The sequence below is a fragment of the Pyxicephalus adspersus genome, chromosome 8 (assembly GCF_032062135.1).
Source record: "Pyxicephalus adspersus chromosome 8, UCB_Pads_2.0, whole genome shotgun sequence".
In the NCBI taxonomy this organism is placed as follows: Eukaryota; Metazoa; Chordata; class Amphibia; order Anura; family Pyxicephalidae; genus Pyxicephalus; species Pyxicephalus adspersus.
Genome location: NC_092865.1, coordinates 64563064 through 64570303, shown reverse-complemented (window position 1 = coordinate 64570303; position 7240 = coordinate 64563064). Strand labels below are relative to the sequence as shown.

At 43.7% G+C, this 7240-nt stretch overlaps 2 pseudogenes; both read right to left on the bottom strand.

Annotated features, from left to right (window-relative positions):
* Positions 1–5054: 5054 nt before the first annotated feature.
* Positions 5055–5170, bottom strand: LOC140337549 (U2 spliceosomal RNA; annotated as a pseudogene).
* A 547-nt stretch (positions 5171–5717) lies between these two features.
* On the bottom strand, positions 5718–5815 carry LOC140337508 (U2 spliceosomal RNA; annotated as a pseudogene).
* Between the last annotated feature and the right edge of the window lie 1425 nt (positions 5816–7240).

Here is a 7240-nt window from a genome sequence, read left to right as displayed (position 1 = left end):
CGAAAAGGCATTTGACAGGGTAGATTGGGATTTCTTGGAATTTATTCTAACGCATATTGGACTTCCTACTCCTACTGTCAAGTAAATATTGTTTTTATACTACACACCCACTGCTCAAGTCAAAGTCAATGGGACACTGTCTCGTTCCTTTTCTATTGCTAATGGCATGAGACAGGGTTGTCCCCTGTCTCCCCTCCTCTTTATACTGGTACTGGAACCGTTCCTCTGCCATGTTAAACAGAACCCCAATATCTCCGCTTTGTCTGGGGGTGAGATGGCCCTCGTATCTGATTGCTTAGGATTAAGGGGGGCATAGCTTTTCCAGATATGTTTCTGTACTATGAGGCCTCTCATTTAGCTAGACTGATAGATTGGTGCAGACATGAGATATTAAAGCCCTGGGTGACCTTGGAGAATACTATTTCTCCAACTCCTTTAGCAGGAGTGATGTGGCTCTCCTCTGACGTTCTTCTGGGAAATTTGAAGCCCCCCTTAATTAGTACTACGCTCTGTATTGCACGTGTATATTTCAGAGCTTTGGGGTTGCGGATGTATCCCTCTCCTCTGTCACCCATTTTAGGCCACCCTCGGTTACAGCCGAGCCTGGTGGATTCTTTGTTTGCAATGTGGCGAGATTAGGGAATATTCAGGGCCACACATTTTACAGAGGGGCTACAGTGGAAGATGATACAAACGCTTCTGTCTGAATATTCACTCCAGACTTTAACCCCCCTAGCAGTAATCCCGAGTGTGACACGGGGTGGAATTTAGCTGCAAATAGTCGTAACCCTGAGTCACACTCGAAATAACCAAAAATCGCCTCTTACCTACACCCCACGATCCAGTGGCCCCCCAAGTGATCCCTGGATTCTGCATTATCTTTTGTGGGTGATACGGATAGTGTCGGTACGTTCAGGGGGTGTGGCCAGGCGGGAAATATAAATGCTTTCTACAGTAAAATACACAACATATTAAATTATACATGTACAAGAAAATCTTGTAGTGCATAAATCATCATTGCCCAGTGCTCTGATTTACAATTTGTCCACTATTAGCCGCGACCTTACGCTAACCCTTGTTGAACTTTTGATGGCTTTTTTCATCACTTCCTGAATGAATCATTTGATCACTTTGTCTTTGACCTTGAATGTTCCTGACTGCTTACTGAAGACTTGACCACATTCATGGCATCCAAAAAGCATCCCACCAGAACAAGCGCTGTTTTTGCAGAACTTGAAAGATAGCAATTTGGAGTCACTTGTGGAATCTAGCAATAGTGAATCACCAGGAAATTTGTCATCACACAGAAATAGTGAAGAATCTGAACCTTCTGAATCTGAAGGTCAATACTGTGCACACTTGGTGCTCTATTGACCATGATGCGGACCAGACAGCCCCCCCAAGATTCCCATTTATTGGCACACCTAGTGTGACAATTGAGGCTGAAATCCATGACCCCCTGGCATACATGAAGTTGTTTTTGACCGATGAAGTTATCGAACAAATTGTTGTGGAGACAAACAGGTACGTTCCTCTGTGTTTGCTAAAATATTACTTCACCACACTATAAATGAACATATCATAAAATACCTTTTTTTATTCTGTTTTATGCAAACAGGTACGCTGCACAACAATTAGGTGCTCCACACCTGAGGTTTTCAAGAGGCAGAAAGTGGGAAGCTGTGACCAAAGATGACATTTTGCTGTTTTTGGGCTTAGTGATACTCCAGGGAGTGGTGGGCAAACCCCTGAAGAAGTGGTACTGGTCCAAGAATAAAATACTTGCCAGTCCGCTCTTTGGCACAGTCATGCCAGAGTACAGATTTACGCTGATAATGAAGTATCTGCACTTTACCAACAACGAAGAGTTTGATGAGACAACCCATCCTGCACCAAAACTAAAAAAAAATTTGAAAGTTTCTCGGGTGATTCTGAACAATTTCCAGCAGACCAGAAGTGCCAGTGCCAGAAAGTGACATCAGCATAGATGAAGGTTTAATGCCTTACAAGGGGAGGCTCAGCTGGGTGAAGTACATTGCTGTGGGAATCCTCAACTGGCTACATCTGGAATTCTGTCATATGCACTGGAAAAGGGTCAACATTCAACTCCAGATACAGCAGCTATGGATTGGCAACATCTTCAGTGCTAACAGTCATTGAGCCAATGCTAAATCAGGGTTATTATGTCACAACTGACACATTCTATACATCTCCTGAACTATTAGTTTCTTTTGCAACACAAAACAGATGTGTATGGAACCGCTAGGGCTAACCGGCGCAACCTCCCATCACTGTTTGCAAAAGGGAAGCTGAAGACAGGAGAAATTGTTATCTGGCAGGAAGGAAAGATGATGGCCCTGAGATGGTGTGACAAGAAAGATGTCGGCCTGATGATTACATACATACATAGTTAAGTACATAGTCACTCCACAGTTATGGTGCGCACACAAGGTGGGAAAAAAGTGATAAAGCCACAGGTTGTGGTGGACTACAACAACACCATGGGAGGTGTCGACAGAGCTGACCAAGCAATGACATTCTACCCAGTGATGAGGAAACAGCTAAGGAAGTACTACAAAAAGATTTTCAGGCGTCTTGGTGAGTAGTGTCTATGGAATGCCTACATTCTGTACAAAAAAAGGATAACAGGCCTGTGAATCATACAGACTTCATTTGGAAAGTTTTCTAATCCATAGTCAAGAACCACAAAACACCATCAGGGGTTGTGAATAGACCTGGATGTCGTGCTGTTGCCGTTGTCAACCCGGAACGCTTGACTGGTTGTCACTTCACATAATACATCCCACCAACCCAGAGAAAGGCAGCACCTTCAAAGATGTGAGATACTAGTTGCTAATCAAAGACTGATGACAGTGGAAGAAAGGTCTGCAAGGAAACAAGGTTCTACTGTCCTAAATGTGATGTTGGCCTTTGTGCAGCCCCCTGCTTCAAAATCCGCCATATCCGGGATGTCCACTAGACAGGTAATCATTTTTTTTCCCAAAAACTACATTTAATTTATATTTTTATTTATCAATTTTATTGCACCCTTGTTAGGAACCAATTTCAGTGAAAAGTTTTTGATAAATTCTTTCTTTTCATAAATTGCATTGATTGATTTGATCTGGTATTTCATTATTTTTTATAATTATTATTCATAATTATTTAATGTTTTATAATTTAGGATTATAATATACTAAAGAAATATAATTATCATACCCGGTGGTTATTCCTAAGAAATGCAGGCACACAATAATGAACAACAAACTTCTATGCAAAAAAAAAAAATTGTATCACTGTTATTCACCGATCCTACAAAGTCAAGCAGAGGATACTTCACCAAGACATAGTGGCATAGATACATCGCGATGGTTTTCCACTGTCTCAGCCTAAAAAGCTTTGACACCCCTGAAGGCAAAAAGGGACACTACACTTGATCTTAGCCAAAAGGCCGGGAAGCGATTAATAGGGGTACCAAACCATTTCGGTTACTTTCTACAGAAAGGCAATTCAGCATCCACTACCCAGGTAATAATGCAATGGGGGAGGGAGGGTGATTGCTGTCTCGTTCCTAGTAGGGGTTAGGCCTCTAGCCCTATTGCAGCAGGTAGGTGAAGCCGAATTTATTCGACGATCCCACAAGGCCGAGCGGAGGGTAACTCACCACAACCTAGTGGCATTGATACATCAAAATAGTTCTCCACTGTCTCAGCCTAAAAAGCTTTGACAACCCTGAAGGTTAAAAGGGATAATAAACTTGATCTTAGCCAAAAGGCCGGGAAGTGATCAATAGGGCTACCAAACTATTTCTTTTAGTTTCTACAGAAAGGCAATTCAGCATCCACTACCGAGGTAATAATGCAATGGGGGAGGCAGGGTGATGGCTGTCTCGTTGCTAGTAAGGGCTAAGTCTCTAGCCCTATAGCAGCAGGTAGGGGAAGCCAAAATTACTTGACGATACTACAAGGCCGACCATAGTGCAGAGATTTATAGATCTGTGGTTGCTATGAGTTACTGTACCTCCACCAGTGCTACAGTGTATCACTCTTAGTCTGGCCCATAAACTTAGGCTGGCATAGCTCGAAGGTTCATCCGGGCACTTAAGCCATTCTACCGTGGCAAGGGGGTGATACCATAGGAATGGAAAAAAAATGGTGAGGGTGGTGGCTTTACTCCCTGTTCACAATTTTCCAAGTATCCCCTGCTGGGCTATACTGGCATCATACACCATTACTTTCTTGAGTAAGGCAATTCAGCATCCACTACCGAGGTAATAATGCAATGGGGGAGGCAGGGTGATGGCTGTCTGGTTCCTAGTAAGGGCTAAGCCTCTAGCCCTATAGCAGCGGGTAGGTGAAGCCGAATTTATTCGACAATCCTACAAGGCCGAGCAGAGGGTACCTTACCAGGACCTAGTGGCTGGGATAGATCGAAATGGTTCTCCACTGTCTCAGATTAAAAACCTTTGACACACCTGAAGGCTAAAAGCAGATACTACACTTGATCTTTTTTTCACAAAGACGTAGACACTTGAATGCTGTAAAAATTTCAGTCTTTTATTAACAATAGCGAAGAGATTTATAGATCTGTGGTTGCTATGAGTTACTATACCTCCATCAGTGCTACAGTGTAACACTTTTAGTCTATGAGTTACTGTACCTCCACCAGAGCTACAGTTTATCACTCTTAGTCTGGCCCATAACCTTAGGCTGGCATAGCTCCAAGGGTCATCCCGGCACTCAAGCCATTCTACTGCGGCAAGGGGGTGATACCATAGGAATGGAAAAATAAATAGTGAGAGTGGAGGCGTTACTCTCTGTTCACAATTTGCCCAGCATCCCCTGCTGAACAATTCTGGCATCATACATCATTACTTTCTTGAGAAAGGCAATTCAGCATCCACTACCAAGGTAATATCGCAGTAGGGGAAGGAGCGTGATCACTGTCTTGTTCCTAGTAAGGGCTAAGCCTCTAGCCCTATAGCAGCAGGTAGGTGAAGCCAAATTTATTGGACGATCCTACAAGGCCAAGCAGAAGGTACCTCACCAGGACCTAGAGGCTGGGATAAATTGAAATAGTTCTCCACTGTCTCAGCCTAAATACCTTTGACACCCCTGAAGGCTAAAAGCAGATACTACACTTGATCTTAGCCAAAAGGCCGGGAAGCGATCAAAAGGGCAACCAAACTATTTCTTTCTCTTTTTTTCACAAAGACGTAGACACTTGAATGCTGTAAAAATTTCAGTCTTTTTTTAACAATAGCGAAGAGATTTATAGATCTGTGGTTGCTATGAGTTACTGTACCTCCACCAGTGCTACAGTGTTTCACTCTTAGTCTGGCCCATAACCTTAGGCTGGCATAGCTCCAAGGGTCATCCGGGCACTCAAGCCATTCCACAGCGGCAAGGGGGTGATACCATAGGAATGGAAAAATAAATGGTGAGAGTGGTGGCGTTACTCAATGTTCACAATTTGCCCAGTATCCTTTGCTGGGCAATTCTGGCATCAAACATCATTACTTTCTTGAGAAAGGCAATTCAGCATCCACTACCGAGGTGATAATGAAAAGGGGGAATGAGGGTGATCACTGTCTCGTTCCTAGTAAGGGCTAAGCCTCTAGCCCTATAGCAGCAGGTAGGTGAAGCCGAATTTATTCGACGATCCTACAAGGCCGAGCAGAGGGTACCTTACCAGGACCTAGTGGCTGGGATAGATCGAAATGGTTCTCCACTGTCTAGGCTAAAAAACCTTTGACACCCCTGAAGGCTAAAAGCAGATACTACACTTGATCTTAGCCAAAAGGCTGGGAAGCGATAAATAGGGCAACCAAACCATTTCCTTTACTTTTTTTCACAAAGACATAGACACTTGAGAGCTGTAAAAATTTGAGTCTATTATTACCAATAGCGCAGAGATTTATAGATCTGTGGTTGCTATGAGTTACTGTACCTCCACCAGTGCTACAGTGTATCAGTCTTAGTCTGGCCCATAACCTTAGGCTGGAATAGTTGCAAGGGTCATCCGGGCACTCAAGCCATTCCACCGCGGCAAGGTGGTGATACCATAGGAATGGAAAAAAAATGGTGAGAGTGGTGGCTTTACTCTCTGTTCACAATTGTTCCTAGTAAGGGCTAAGCCTCTAGCCCTATAGCAGCAGGTAGGTGAAGCCGAATTTATTCGACGATCCTACAAGGCCGAGCAGAGGGTACCTTGCCAGGACCTAGTGGTTGGGATAGATCGAAATGGTTCTCTACTGTCTCAGATTAAAAACCTTTGACACCCCTGAAGGCAAAAACCAGATACTACATTTGATCTTAGCCAAGAGGCCGGGCATAGGGCAACCAAACTATTTCCTTCTCTTTTTTTCACAAAGACGTAGACACTTGAGAGCTCTAAAAATTTGAGTCTTTTATTAACTATTGCCCAGAGATTTCTAGATCTGTGATTGCTATGAGTTACTGTACCTCCACCAGTGCTACAGTGTATCATTCTTAGTCTGGCCCATATCCTTAGGCTGGCATAGTTTCAAGGGTCATCTGGGCACACAAGCCATTCCACAATGGCAAGGTGGTGATATCATAGGAATGGAAAAAATGGTGAGAGTTGTGGCTTTACTCTCTGTTCACAATGTTCCCGGTATGCCCTGCTGGGCATTACTGGAATTACACTTGTATCACTGCTTTCCCTGGCAGTCCAGCACACATGACATGAGCCATACTCTGTTTTAAAAGTGGTAACCCAAGTGTGGCTCGGGGTAGAAAAAAGATGCTCAAAGCCTATGGAAAGCTAAACCTATGGAAAAGAATAGTAAATATAGTCTTACCTGATCTGCCGGTGCCCTCTTGTTGCAATCTACCGTCTTCTTCCTTCCTGCGCATCTAATGAGTCACCGTGAATTTCCCGGTGACATCGGTGCTTGCGGACAATGCCGGTGGGGAAGGGCGGAAAATTCAAATCCAGTACCACTCAGGAGGTAAAGGTGCTTGCCAGCTGTAGAATGTTGGAGTTTTTACAGCTGTTGCAGCCTCTACAGAGAAATTACAAATGAGCTCAGAGTCCTGCTGCCTAATAATTCAAAACTGTGGTGGAGAGACTTAGATAGTCCTGCTGCTTAATAATTCAAAACTGTGGTGGGGGGGCTTAGATTCTGACCAATCAGCAGGCATTTTTAGAAAAACTGTGTTGTTTTGATTCCCTGTGAATGGTTACTATGGGTTACCGTGCAGGTTGTTTTGTTTTT